We start from the raw sequence: 16,209 nt of genomic DNA, 5'->3' as shown, positions 1-16,209 counted from the left end.
ATGTTAAGCAATTTTTGTGTGTAAAAGGCTTTCATTTGGAGCAGAAAAAGACACCTGGGGGAACTGAGAGTGACTGTTGTATCAAATATGTCACTTTAGTCATACTTAGTTGGTCAAGTTTAGGTTTGCAATCTCTAACTCTGAAGTTAGAGGCGTAGTGTAAGTTACCACAGCAACGGCACCCAATAAAAACCAACCTACCTTCTTGAACTCAGAGTTTGCTCAGACTAAATGCAAACTTATGGGATATAAACCCAAATTGTCTTTGTGCGACAGGCTCTAGAGATGCCAGTTCAAATTCTGCTTGAAGTGGGGCAAGTAGAAGAGAAGGGGTAACATACATTGTTTGACTTTTATTGCATTATATTAGTCACTTTGGAATGTAAGTCGCACTACATTACATATCATAAAACATGATTTACTCTGAAAAATACTGTGAGCACAGTAAAAAATCCCTTTAGGGGACTCTTTTAGAAAGTTCCTCTGAGTTAAGTATGCCGTTTCTCGTGAAGGTGCACTTTGATACTGTTGAAGAACGGCTCGAGCCAATATTTATAACCTTCCTTGTGGCCTAACCTCCCTACTGTGCCTTGTTCCCCAGTTTAGGCTTTCCTAAACTGTCAGTTGGACAGATTGCTTGCAAGAGAGTCGGCAATTCACTTCTTTGTTGCAGATTAGGAGATGTCATTATCAAAAATACGAACACATTCATTTAGTGTAAAACACTTTCATTTGGAGCAGAAAGGACACTTGGGGAACTCAGGGTGACTTTTTTGCGTCAGATATTTGTCACTTTAGTCACAGTTGATTGGTCCAGTTTGTGTTTGCAATCTCTAACACAGAAGATAGAAGCCGTATAGTGTAAGTTACCGCAGTGAAAGAACCCAATCAAAATCAACTCACCTTCATGGGCCCGAAAACTCAGAGTTTGCTTAAACTAAGTGTAAACTTATAAGGGTAAAAATCCATTTGGTCTTCATGGAACAGACCTTAGAGATACCACTTCAAATCCTCCTTAAAGTGGGGCAAGTAGAAGAGAAGGGGTAATGTGCATACTTTGACATTAATCGCATTATATAAGTCACTTTGGAGTGTAAGTCGCTACACATTACATATCATAAAACATGACTTATCCTGAAAAATACTGTGAGCACAGTAAAAGATCCCTTTAAGCGAGTATAACAGACAGTTCCTCAAAGTTAAGTATGCCATTTCTCCTAAAGGTGCACTTTGATACTGTTGAAGAACTGCTCGAGCCAATATTTATAACCTTCCTTGCGGCCTAACTTCCCTACTGTGCCTTGTTCCCCAGTTTAGGGTTTCTTAAGGTGCACCTGCATTGCTTCTTTCTGCAGTCATCCATTACAGAAGGAACAGAGCAAGCAAGGGCTGCTTGACTGATCTATGAGCCGAGGGCAGAGGCTCTTACGCAAATAGATTCAGCCTATGGCCATATATCAGATTAACTCACTGGCAAACGCAGGAGGGCCCAGCAAATGTAACTTGAATAGACTGACCCTCTCGTTTTGTATCCATCTTTGAATCGCAGCATCTTCTCGCTGCCCTGAAGTGCGGCCTGCGGCTTGTATGTGAACTCATGCGCAGATGATAGTGGACTTGGACTGTGTTTACAGATGGAGGGGATGCCGTCTCTTGTCATGGTATCAATGTTGTCATGAAGCTTTCCTGCTCTGATGGGTTTGTGATTGGATGATGTGGGGAAATGCTGGAAGGCCATGTCAAGCTATACTGGCTCAGAAATCTTCAGGACGAAAGTGGATGTGATTGCAGAGGCATGACAGAAGTGTCAGTTTGTAGTCTTTGTTAAATGAACCATAGTAAATATTTAAGTCATATTATGGTGCTTTTGCAAAATATTGATGATAAATTTACAGTGAACACTGTGATAGTAGAAGACGTAGTGAGGAAACGGGCAGGTTTTTAATTTATAATAAATTTTTACACGTTACATGATTTTCTTATTTTTGATTCAGTTTACATTTCTTTTTTTTTTTTATTTGTTTATATCATTTAATTTTGGTTCCATACTGTATATTGTTTTGTTTCTACTTAATCTAGCCTAACCTATACCAGTTTTTATTCATCTTTTATGTGTTTTATTTTTAGTTTATTTATGTATTTGAGTAATTAGTTACTATTTAATTACAAAAAAAAAAAAAAAAAGGTTGGTTGGTTGGTTCAGTAGGTTGGTTCAATTGTTTGTTGTTTGTTTGGTTGGGTTGGTTGACTTCATTTATTCATTCATTCATTCATTTATTCATTCATTCAATCATTCATTCACTCATTCATTCATTCATTCATTCATCACCTTTATTTAATTACATTTCAAATAAACGTTGTTCGGTTAGTTGGTTGGTTGGTTGGTTGGTTGGTTGGTTGGTTGGTTGGCTTGGATGGCTTGGATGGGTTTGTTGGTTGGATGGTTGATTGGTTTGGTAGGTAGGTTGGTTGATTGGTTTGGTTATGTTTGGTTGGTTGGTTGGTTGATTGGGTTCGTTTGGTTGATTGGTTTGGTGGATTGGTTTGGTTGATTGGTTTGGTTGATTGTTTTGTTTTGTTTTGTTTTGTTTTGTTTTAGTTTAGTTTAGTTTAGTTTAGTTTAGTTTAGTTTAGTTTAGTTTAGTTTAGTTTAGTTTAGTTTAGTTTAGTTTAGTTTAGTTTGGGTTGGTTGGTTGGTTTGATTTGGTTTGGCTGCTTGGGTTGGTTTGGTTGGGTTGGTCATGCATTGCCTTTATTTCTTTGATTAGTTTATTTTTTCCTTTTCTGTTTTATGGTTTACATTTATTTAGTGCAGTTTTTTGTTTCATTTAGACCTAGATTTTATTGCATTAAGTTGATTTTTGATGTTTCCCAATACTGCATTGCAGCTGGGAGGACATCCGCTGCGTAAAACATATGCTGGAATAGTTGCCAGTTCATTCTGCTGTTGCAACCTGTAAAATAGATACTGAAGCGAAGGAAAATGAATATGATATGAACGAAAGTTGATTATTACTTGAAATTGTGTATTGCCATTTTTATGGAATTTGTTTGAGTTTAAATAAAATATTTGTATTCATTCATTCATTTGTCCTGCTGATGCATTTATTTATTTAAATCATATTTTCATTATTTGCATGTATTAAAAATTATATGTATATTTTTAAATGACATTTTAGTTGTTTTTAAATAAAAAATACATAGATTTTATATAATGTTTATTTTATTAAATAAATTATTTTAATTTTATTTGTTTATTTAGATTTTTTTTGTTTGTTTTAGGTTGAAATTCAGTTTAATTTGGTACAGTTTTTTACATTTAGATTTTTTTCTGTTAAGTTAATTTGATTGATTAATTGATTTATTGATTGTTTGTTTGTTTGTTTGTTTGTTTGTTTGTATGTTTGTTTGTTTTTTGTTTGTTTGTTTGTTTGTTTGTTTGTTTGTTTGTTTGTTTGTTTGTTTGTTTGTTTGTTTGTTTGTTTGTTTATTTGTTTGTTTGTTTGTTTGATTGATTAATTGATTGATTGATTGTATGAATTCATTCATTCATTCATTCATTCATTCATTCATTTGCCAAATGTGTTACCTTTTTATGGATTCTGTTTTAGTTTAATTAATACATTCATTCTTTCAGTTTCAGATTTTGTTATATTATTGCTATCATTTTTATGTTTAACACATGCAAATTCTAAAGGCTTTACTAAAAATATATCAGGGATGTAGATTCAATTTAATTTGTGACCATTGTATTTCCTATATCGTTATTTTAAAAAGTCATAGAAACACATTTACCATAGCTTCCCCAGTTTTTGCTTTGCTTTTATTATTTTGTTATACAGTACCTTTCACCGGGGCTTTTCCTTTAAGAACACAGCAGGTTCAGCTGGTCCTAGATTAGACGAAAAAAAAGGCATTTTATCCTGAATAATGGTCCTGACAGACTGCTTTTCTTCCCAGGGAGTGCAGTCATGGCCAGTGAAGCGTGCCGTGTTCACCCCCTCATCGTCTGCCACTTTCTTCTTCCTTCCTTCTAGAAGAACCACGAGAAAGAAAGGAAGTGAGTGATTTATAGAGCACTCTGATGCGTCATCTTTTTTTTGAGAGAGAGAGTATTTACCTCTTTTTTTCTTTCTGCACATGGTAGTAGCACAGCCTCTCTCGTCATAATTATTGTCATTTTCATCAGCATTAGCACAAGAGATGATGATTATCTTCATCTGTGTTCGAGATCAGCCGGATGGTGTGAGTTACTGGTATCAATCATGAGCTGACACATTCGTTTTAGGGGCGTATGAGCAATTGTTCTGATGCTACACGCTAGTCTGATTAGCGCAGTGCAGATCGGCTCCTTTTCTGACAGTTCTTCGGATAAATCTTGCCATTGTTTAACGTGCTTACAATATACTTTCACTGTTGATTGGTTACATTAAGAATTTTTATTTATTTATTTATTTTGTATAGCAAGTTGTGTGAAATGTGATTAATATGCAAATGAGGCATGGTTCTATTAAATATGCACTAATTTCCCTATATTTCAAGTGATCAGAAAATTCAGATAATTTTTTGGGGGTAAAATTTTGTAAGTTGTTAGTCATATTAGCGTATATATGAAGATGTCAGGCATATTAGCCTATATATGAAGTTATCAGGCAGATTAGCCTATATTTTGAGGCAGATTAGCATATTTTCTGAAACTAATCCACTGTTTAAATAAATATACGATAATCTGCCTACATTTTAAGTGCAAAAATCAGAAAACATATTAGACACGTCATTACTTAGAAAATTTTATATAGCCAGAAATATATATATATATATATATATATATATATATATATATATACTATTGTAGAGTGACATTTTGTAAATTATCATATATAGTAGCCTATATATGAACATTATATATATATATATATATATATATATATATATATATATATATATATATATATATATATATATATATATATATATAAATGTGATAAATATGCAAATGAGGCACTGTTTTATTAAATATAGACTAATCTTCCAACATTTCAAGCTAAATGTAGACAACATAGTAGAGATTTAACATGGAGTAATTTCTTTTTAACATGTCATTATTCATTATTTAGAAAATATAGTAAAGCCATAAAGAAAATATATTGAATATCAGAATTAATAGGCCCCTGAATTATTACCCCCCCCCCCCCCCCCCTATTTACCCCCCCCCCCCCCCCCCCTGCTCTGTTATTTTATTTTATTTTTTATTTCTTTTATTTTGGAAACATTTTAAAAAGAAAAAAAATATATAGATTTATATACAGTTGAAGTCAGATTAATTAGCCCCCTGTTTATTTTTCCCCCAATTTCTGTTTAACTGTGAGAAGAACACATTTCAAAACATAATAGTTTAAATAACTCACTTTTAATAACTGATTTATTTTATCTTTGCCTTGATGACATTAAATAATATTTGACTAGATTTTTAAAAACACTTCTATACAGCTTAAAGTGACATTTAAAGGCTTAAATAGGCAGGTTAGGGTAATTAGGCAAGTCATTGTATAATGATGGTTTGTTCTGTAGACAATTGGAAAAAATATAGCTTAAAGGGGCTAATAATAATGACATTAAAAAAGGTTGTTGAAAATTTTAAAACTGCCTTTATTCTAGCCGAAATGACACAAATAAGACTTTCTCCTGAAGAAAAAAATATTATCAGACATACCGTGAAACTTTCCTTGCTCTGTTAAACATCATTTGGGAAATATTTAGAAGAGAAAAAAGAAATTCTCCAAAAATAAATAATTTATTTTTAAATTTTAGAGGCAAATTAGCCTATATTTGAAGTTATCAGGCGGATTAGCATATATTATCAGGTGTATTAGCCTATATATTATCAGAAGTTTTATAAATATGCAATTGAGGCACTGTTTTATTAAATAAGCGATAATTTGCCTTTGTTTCAAGCGCAAAACTCTGCTAACATGTTAGAGTCATATGGGTTTTTACATGGGGAATTTCTTTTCAACACATAATTATATAGAAAATATGGCACAGCCAGAAAGAATATATATATATATATATATATATATATATATATATATATATATATATATATATATATATATATATATATATATATATATGTTTTTTTTTTTTTTTTTTTCAAGCAAAAGGCATAATCAGACATAATAGCCTACATATGATTATACTATTCTGTAAATTATATAGGACTTTATTACGAATTATATACGTGAAATCTACAGACACACATTAATAAAAGTTGGATAACATAAATACTTCTAAGTATATTTTGGAAGTTTTTTTTTTTTTTTTTTATTAAGTTGATGATAATAAGCCTAAAAGGCCAACATCTGAAAATTGACAGTTTTTTGCATAAATTATAAAGACACATTAGCCTATATATAAACAAACTTTTCTGTAAATCAGCCAAATACAGAAAATTTAATAAAATACATAATAATAGCTGCTTAACACGAGATATGTGGCTCAGTGGAGATAAGAAAAAAACTATTTTAAGAAATCAGACTTTTAAAATATGGATTGTGATTGAAATTTTTCAAATACAAATTTATAAAGTGAGATAAAAGAAGCACTTAAAAGTAAATTTAGGAAGTTTTCTTTCCATTGGACTAAAAAAAATCTATAAGGCCAAAATCTCAAAATTGACAAGTGCATAGAGTGTTTCTGCCTGCTGTGTCTCACCTTAAAGGGAAAGTTCAGCCAGAAATAAAAAAGTCAATGATATGAGCTACTATTTAAGCTTTCAAGCATAAAAAAGCCCTATCATAGTGGTAATTCTTACATTTGAACAATACTCTTTTATAAACCATATAGAATCATTGTATGAGGAAATTAATATAATCTAGGTTAATATACACTGAAAGTGCTCTATTTTCTAAGTGGCTTGATTCCTATTTTAGACTGTTTGATTATGCACATAATATGCATATGGTTAACATTCATAGTTTAGTGCTTTGCAGTTGGTTTCTATACATCAAGTGATTCGTGGCACATTTTATTGTTATTCATTCATTTATTTCCCTTTGCATTATTCCCTTTATTCAACTTATCCCAGCACTGGAAAACATCCAAACATCCATACACACTCATTCACACACATACACTGGGGCCAATTTAGTTTATTCAATTCACCTATAGCGCATGTCATAGACTGTTGGGGAAATCAGAGCACCCGGAGGTGCTCCAGGGACTCAAACCATTGACCTTCTTGCTGTGAAGCAACAGTGCTAACCACTGAACCACCGTGTAGCCCATTTTATTGTTATTTTGTTGTTAATTATCATTTCACATTCTCAATTAAAGGGATAGTTCACTTAAAAATAGAATTTGCTCAGTTTACTCTCCCTCAAGAGGTTGCAAACCTTTAAGTGATTCCTACTTCTTTTAAACACCCAAGAAGATATTTCGAAGAAAGTTACCTGTAACCCTTGACTTCCATAGTAGGGAAAACAAATGCCATGCAACCTAATGGTTACCGGTTTTCAGCATTCTTCAAAATATCTTCTTTTTTGCTCGACATAATTAAGAAAGTCAGGCTTGGAACATTAAAGGGTTCATAAACAGAGAAAGAATTTTCATTTTTGAGTGAACTTTAATCTCTTTAATCTCAGTTTCGACTAACTAGATGCATCAAAACTGCTTTTAAATCAGAATATTAGAGCAGTACGCACTATGATTTACCATCAAGCTAACAACTATCAAGCAACATTTGTGAGATTTGCCAGCGTAAATATTTATCTGACTCTTAACACGTGTGATTGAGCCAAACGGCATTACTTGCGTTGTTGTTGTTTTTTTTTGCTTCTTGGCACAACATCAGCACGTCTCGACTTAACTCAGGCATCAACAGTACAGATACCCGTATGAACGCTCTGCCTTTTGCTGATATCCCAAATCCTCTTAAGGAAAGCGAGTTGCACATATTCAGTTTCATTCGGAGGTGCCAGTTTTACTGACTTTCTCAAGTACCTTGATTGAGTTTGTGAGCGACTTGTTCTTGTGTTTGTAATTCTGTGTGGATTGATCCTGAAGTCTACATGCTTGAGGAGATGCTGATATGTCAGAATACAGTGCTGATGGGGTCTCGTCACTGCGGGATGTTTCGATTTCAGAGACGTTTTTTGTTTGTAGTTCAAAGGGGGAGAGTAAATAAAAAGGCTGTTGCAGATCGACTAACTTTTTTGGGGGGGAAGCAGAGTCAAAGAGTAGACTTTTGAAGTTTGACTAGTTGTTATTTTGCATTTGGAAGAACAAAAAAATGCATTTGTTTATTTTGTGTGTGTGTGTGTGTGTGTGTGTGTGTGTGTGTGTGTGTGTGTGTGTGTGTGTGTGTGTGTGTGTGTGTGTGTGTGTGTGTGTGTGTGTGTGTGTGCGTGTGTGTGTGTGTGTGTGTGTGTGTGAAATATGTACTGCAATAAATATATTTATACTAGAAATATATACTCCATAGAAATTAATAATATTTTCATTATTATATATTTTAATAATTCTTTATTAAAATCTTATTAAGTATAAATATATGCTTTGATATTAATAAATAATATTATTTACATATTGTTTATTGTTTAAATTCCTTATTTTTGTTCATTCATTTAATAATAATAATAATAATAATTCAGTTTTTATTGGTAACTTTGTTTGACAATTCCAATATGAATATAAAATACTAATGATTGTATTGTAATTATTAAAAAATAAAAAAGATAAGAATTAGAAAAAAATAAGAATTTAGAGTTATGCTAATTTTTTCGTTTCATGTACTTAAATGATTTTTGTAAATGACACAGTATTTAACTGTAATGTAAACTGTTTTTTACTGTAGGACAGTTATGCAGTATGTTAAAACATTTTAAAGTTGCATTGTGGTAATTACTGTATAATTTACAGTAAGGATACACAATATTGTAAATGCATAGACAGTGAGATAGTGCTGTAAATGTAAATATGGTATTTTTGCTGTAATTTATTTACAGTAAGCTACTGTAGATTCTAGAGGACATTGTTAACAGTGTACTATTAACGATTTTTGTAAATGACACATTATTTAACTGTAATGTGAACTGTATTTTACTGTAGGACAGTTATGCGGTGTGTTACTGTGTTTTAAAGCTGCATTGTGAAAAGTACTGTATAATTTACAGTAAAGATATACAATACTGAAAATACATATACAGTGAGATAGTGCTGTAAATATAAATATGCCATTTTTGGCAGGATTGATTTACAGTAAGTTACTGTAGATTCTACAAAACATTGTTAACAATGCACTGTTAATAAATTACACATTTTTTAAATGTAATACGAACTGTATTTTACTGTAGGATAGTTATGCTGTAAGTTCCATTGTGAAAAATACTGTAAATTACAGTAAAATACTGTAAACAATACTGCAAGTTTCTATACAGCTAGATAAACGGTGTTGTAAATAAATACAGTGTTTTTACTGTAATTGATTTACAGTAAGTTACTGGCGAACTGCTGACAGTAAGTTACTGAAGATTCTGCAGGAAATTGTTAACAGCGCACTACAGCAATTAAAATTACTCATGCACAATTATATCCAACTAAACATAAAGTTAACTTAACCCACAATCTAACCCTAACCATATAATGTCAGGATAATGTCATTAATTAATGTTAATCAGTAGATTATGAAGGGTTACATTTTAGCAAGAGCAACATAGCTGCGTCCCAAGTGGCACACTTTCACAATGCACTTATGCACTTACACATTCAATAGCATAGAATATGAATGTAGCGGAAAGCGGAAATTTAAACCCTGATGACATTTGTCAGTTGACAGAAACGTAATATAAATGACCAAACTACCAAATAATACCTGCCATTAGTATAACCACATTCACCATTGGGGGGCGCTAAATACACTCTCCTAGCAGAATGTTGGTTTGACAGTCCAAAATAAATAAAGTAATCCATTGTCGGTGTCCAAAAGCTCTGCCCCCTACGCTACATGAGCAAAGCAATGGCTGTTGAGTGAGTGAAGTGTCCATCATTCCACACTTCATTTTAATGGTCAAATAAATGCATCATTCGGGTGTTTAAAGTGCACTTTATTTTAGTGTTAATGCACTACTTACACTATTTATACTACAAAACGGCATCGAATAGTGCATATTTATGCAATTTAGGTCTGGACTTTTTTATACTGCTCTGTATCATAAACATAGCTTATGAGTTTATTGAACAATTTATAATTTTATTGGCATACCACTTGATAAAAACTTTAAAGAGTGGTATTTTACATAGACGATAATACTGTAATATAAATGATTGTGTGGAATACTGAGCTTAATGATGACTTAGTGTTGCCAGGTCTGTGTTTTTTCTGCAGAATTAGGCTTCTTTTGGTTTGAAAATTTGGCAAGACTGCTTGGAATACAATACAAACTTTACGTTGATGAAAAAATTAAAAAGAAATCGCAATTGCAACTGCGAATTCATGTAAGTGGAACAGCACATGTAGCAGTGATAGCATGCTAGCATGCCGCACACATCTTTCCACTCTACCCTGATCAATAGCCTCATTTTCTCCAGATCTTGCTTTGCACTACTGAAGGTTAAGAGGTCTGGAATAGTATTGATCAGGATATTCACACACCATCTGTCAAGGCCATTAACATGATGATATGCCATTGGAAAAAAGACACTTTTTTATGCTGATTCAGTTTTGTTTTCTTGCTTGGGTGTGCTAAAGGAAACTATATTAACCCTAATTTCCCAAATTATCCTTAACAGAGCAAGGACATTTTCACAGTATGTCTGAAAATATTTGTTCTTCTGCCGAAATTCTTATTTGTTTTTGTTTTTTTTCGGCTAGAATTAATTAAAATAACTTTTTAAAAACATTTTAAGGTCAAAATTATTAGCCCCTTTAAACTATTTTATTTAGATTGTCTAAATACAAACCATCATTATACGATAACTTGCCTAACTACCCTATCCTGCCTAGTTAACCTAATTAACGTAGTTAAGCATTTAAATGTCACTTTAAGCTGTATAGAAGAGTCTTGAGAAATATCTAGTAAAACATTATTTACTGTCATCATGGCAAAGATAAAATAAAGTTGTTATTTGAAATGAGTTATTAAAATTATTACGTTCAGAAATGTGTTGAAAAAAAATCTTAAACAGTTAAACAGTTTAATATTTATGTTAAACAGAAACAGAAAACACCATTTGCCTTTGACAGCAAAAGCTGCTATATCCCAAGAACCAATCAGAAACGCGAATGGAATCACATGTGTTCAATGTAGCAGCACGCTGATACGCCGGCTTTTATAGAGCGTTTCATTCCGCTTTCGATTTTAAAAGAAGAAGTTTGATGAATCAGTGAACGACAAATGAAAACGTCCCTTACCTCAAAACTCTCTGCATTATAAGAAAAAGAAAACAGAATGTACCGTTAGAAGTGTAGCATGTATTTATAACAATTTCTTGCACAGCGACGTTACTTTGAATGAGTCTGATTTACCACACATTAACCGGCAACTGCGTTTCACAAAAGACAGTTAAGATGACGTTCTTTTATCCCACCTGGATGCTATGAGGATAAACAAGAGACCAAGACCTAAATATGGTGAGAATAAATGAATGACAGCTTCTAAAATTGTCTGAAAGGCATCCGCTTTTCGCCCAGTAGACGCCTACCTTGTGTTTTATTCGCTAATTTAAGCCACTTTTTAAAGGGTCACGAAACACCAAAACACATTTTTTGAGCTGTTGACAGTCGTATATGTGTCCCACACTGCTATAAACACTATTAGGACACCTATATTTCACTAAAAAGTGTAAATTGGTTGTTTTTGCGTTATTTCAAGCAAATTCGTACTTCCGGTTTGAAACGAATTTTTGAAGCTGCATCACGGTCATGACATAATAGCGTTGTATTCCAGCGTGCAGACTGGGCGTCTGTGCCAGAGTGAGTCTTATTACGTCTTACAGTGTGTTGCATTAATGCATGAGTAAGGCTTGGTTCAAACCAATCAGCACGCTCTATTGTGCAACTTCATTAATATTCATTAGTGTCACAGTGTTTTCACGACAGAGACGCCACTTTGTGTTGGCAAAACAAGCGTGAAGTGTTGCTTTTATAGTTTGCTGCCGTTAAGTTTTGTTTTCATTTTCTCTCTGTGAGAGCTCAGCTGGAGTCACGTGTGGATTAACAGTGTACGCGACGCTCGACAACAATAACTTACGTGTCTAAGGAGGATTATTGTTTACCTGAGAGCTGTTCTCATCTCCAAACGCTGAGATCTGGATTCACTTGTAGTCTTCTCTTCATAAAGACGCGGCTCTAGTTGCTGGTGATTGTCCGGTCTCTACAGATTTGGTAAGTGAGCGACCAGTGCTCTTTGTTTATTCAGTTTGCTCGTATTGAACTAAGTTAACTATTGCACCGAGTCACCGAGTGTAAACACGTTAGCATCACAACCAAACTTTAACCTCGTGTAGGATTTGTACCGCATTTAGTGACCGGAATAACACTTTCTGACGCTACCTGCCGTGTGCATCTAAGTTTCCGGGAAATGCGGAGGTTTTTTTGTCTTATTCGCCGTGCAGTATCAAACATTGCATGAAAAATACATGCTTAGAGCAGTTCCTCGAATCAAATATCTCGTTTGTCGCGAGGGGCATGAATGAATTCCCTGAATGAAAGAGCCAAACTGCAGTTAAAGTCCAACATTTAATAATTTGGGATAATTCGACTACAGATGTCCATGTAGGTTAAACACCATCACTTTCTCCTGTCTGTGTATTTTGACTCTGAAACTCGTGCGTGCCCAAATAGACACTCCCACACCATCCCACTTTAGTTCCTCCTTCACTCCCCCCTAAACAGAGCTGGACACGCCCACTTTTCTGACTTTTTCCAAAGTAGAGGTGTGAAAACACCCTGCTGAAACGAGGGGGTTTCATGGCCCTTTAAAAAAAATAAATAATGTATAAAACAATACAATATTTATATTACATTTATATTACCTTTACGTCTGATAAGCTTTTTCATATTAATGGACAATGCACAGATATTGATGTTTCACAGTGTTTATACACTACATTAGTTGAAGCTTAGTTTACCATGTTCGCAATGTTTACATTGTTCTGCTTGCATTAAATCTAAATCCCAAATATCAGAATTGACAACAGATTGTTAAGATTTAATTAATGCCAGTTTTAATGTTATTGATTAATGCACTTACTTTACAAATTTCATTCATTTTCCTTTTTTCTTCCTTTTTTCCTGGTTTATCACAACGGAATGAACCTCCACTTACTTGACAGATTATTTATTTTAATTTAAGGTGGTTTGTATAGGTGTTTTATGTTTGATAAAAGAATTTCTAATTGCATCTTTTGTGATTTTTCAGCTAATTAAACTCTCTTGTTCCAATAGGTGGATTTTGAGGGTTTTGCATATGAAGCACAAGTGGATCTAGCTGGTTTTTACGCAAAAGAAAATCTACCTTGTTAAAAAAACAAAGAATTGTCTGATTTTATTTACTAGCTAATAACCTTATAAATACATATAAAATTAAACTTCTGAACCTAATCAGAGGATCCTGATAGAAAACGCTCATGAATAAAGAAAAGCGGTCTGATAGATTGAGAGGGTTTTGCATCTGAACTCTTCATATATTCTATTATAACTAAATGTCAGCGCTGAAACTATAAATAACTGAAACTTGCTTCTTATTTTTGTGGAAACTGATACATTTTTTTTGGTTTATTTTTTTAGAATCATATCCATATTTATTTTGATCAGTTTATTGAGTCCTCATACTTATGTATTTGTAATTAATTTCATTTTATAGCAGCCTGATTTTGTGTTTCAGCTCACACCCTTGTGGATCTACAAACTGACATGTAATTAGCAATCCAGAGCGCTTCTAGTTACACGTTTGGACAGTATGCGCAAGAATCTATTAATTACAATTACAGCATGCACCCTTAATAAAATAAATCTGAATATAGATTAATTAGAATCTCACAGTGTGAATGTGATTGGACCGAATTAAAAGCGTCCGGGGCGCTTTCCTGTAATTCCTTCTTAATATTCTTTAATGATCAGCATGCTCTATCAGCACATTAGCAGTGGAATGTGCGTCAGAAGCTAATGATGTCAATTTAGCTCAAGAGAGCAGAAAGACAGGGTGGAAAAAAAAACACCCCAAATCTCATTTTCTCCTGATGAGTCATGATCTAGCTTAAAACCATATTTAAAAAAAACTACTGATATATCTTTAGTGGTGTTTGTAAAAGGAAAACACTCCATCAACACATCCATTCATCCATCTATCTACATATGTTACATAGACTCTATCTATCTATCTATCTATCTATCTATCTATCTATCTATCTATCTATCTATCTATCTATCTATCTATCTATCTATCTATCTATCTATCTATCTATCTATCTATCTATCTGTCTGTCTGTCTGTCTGTCTGTCTGTCTGTCTGTCTGTCTGTCTGTCTGTCTGTCTGTCTGTCTGTCTGTCTGTCTGTCTGTCTGTCCGTCCGTCCCTCTATCTATCTATCTATCTATATATCTATCTATCTATCTATCTATCTATCTATCTATCTGTCTGTCTGTCTGTCTGTCTGTCTGTCTGTCTGTCTGTCTGTCTGTCTGTCTGTCCGTCCGTCCGTCCGTCCGTCCGTCCGTCCGTCCCTCCCTCCCTCCCTCCCTCCCTCCCTCCCTCCATCCATCCATCCATCCATCCATCCATCCATCCATCCATCCATCCATCTATCTATCTATCTATCTATCTATCTATCTATCTATCTATCTATCTATCTATCTATCCATTCATCCATCCATCAATCCATCCATCCTTCTGTCTGTCTGTCTGTTACATTTACCCATGTCTATTGATCCATCCATCCATTTATCCATACATCCATCTATCCATCTAATTTTTCATCCATCCATCCATGTTACATTTACCCATGTCCATCCATCCATCTATTTCTATCAGTATCTATCTATCCATCCAGCCATATATCAATTTATTTATTTATCCATCCATCCGTTACATTTACCCATGTCCATCCATTTGTCCATCCTTCCATCCATCCATGTTACAATCAACCATGTCTGCCCATCCATCCACCCATCCATCCATCCTTCCATCCATCCATCCATCCATCCATCCATCCATCCATCCATCCATCCATCCATCCATCCATCCATCCATCCATCCATCCATCCATCCATCCATCCATCTAATTATGTATCCATCCATCCATGTTCCATTCTATCTATCTATCTATCTATCTATCTATCTATCTATCTATCTATCTATCTATCTATCTATCTATCTATCTATCTATCTATCTATCTATCTATCTATCTATCTAACTATCTACCTACCTACCTACCTACCTACCTATCTATCTATCTATCTATCTATCTATCTATCTATCTATCTATCTATCTATCTATCTATCTATCTATCTATCTATCTATCTATCTATCTATCTATCTATCTATCTATCTATCTATCTATCTATGTTACATTTACCCATGTCTATTGATCTATCCATCCATCCATCCATCCTTCTGTCTATCCATCCATCCATTCATCCATCCATCCATGTTACATTTACCCATGTCCATCCATCCATCCATCCATGGATGTACATCCATCCATCCATCCATCCATCCATCCATGTTCCATTTACCCATGTACATCCATCCATCCATCCATCCATCCATCCATCCATCCATCTAATTATATCAGTATCTATCCATCCAGTCATATATCAATTAATTTATCTATCCATCCATCCGTTACATTTACCCATGTCCATCCATTTATCCATCCATCCATGTTACATTCACCCATGTCCGCCCATCCATCCATCCATCCATCCATCCATCCATCCATCCATCCATCCATCCATCCATCCATCCATCCATTTATCCATCTGTCTGTCTGTCTGTCTGTCAATAAATTTGTGTGACCTACTTTTATTTACATTTCATGTCTGATTGCATCCATTCAATTAAAAAGTGTCCTTGCCACCTTTCATCAGAATACATCTTTTCTCTGCCTCTGAAATGACTTTCCTTTTTGCCTGACATCACCAAGGCCTTTTGTTTTCCAGCCCCGCCTCTTCTGTCATCCATCTCCACATAGGAACACAACGTGCATTT

General features: G+C 33.9%; 1 protein-coding gene across 14 annotated transcripts in view; it reads left to right on the top strand.

Moving 5' to 3' along the window:
* The window catches only part of lrrc4ca (leucine rich repeat containing 4C, genome duplicate a), a 385,566-nt gene that overhangs the window by 326,124 nt on the left and 43,233 nt on the right, over nucleotides 1-16,209 (top strand). For 7 of the 14 annotated variants that reach the window (XM_073942073.1, XM_068217373.2, XM_068217374.2 and 4 more), the window contains one exon: nucleotides 3,961-4,060. The gene's annotated coding sequence lies outside the window, so the exon portion shown is untranslated. 14 annotated transcript variants of the gene reach the window in all.

Source organism: Danio rerio, chromosome 25 (assembly GCF_049306965.1).
Source record: "Danio rerio strain Tuebingen ecotype United States chromosome 25, GRCz12tu, whole genome shotgun sequence".
In the NCBI taxonomy this organism is placed as follows: Eukaryota; Metazoa; Chordata; class Actinopteri; order Cypriniformes; family Danionidae; genus Danio; species Danio rerio.
The sequence above is the reverse complement of the archived record's forward strand: the minus strand, read 5'-3'. Positions and strand labels throughout refer to the sequence as shown.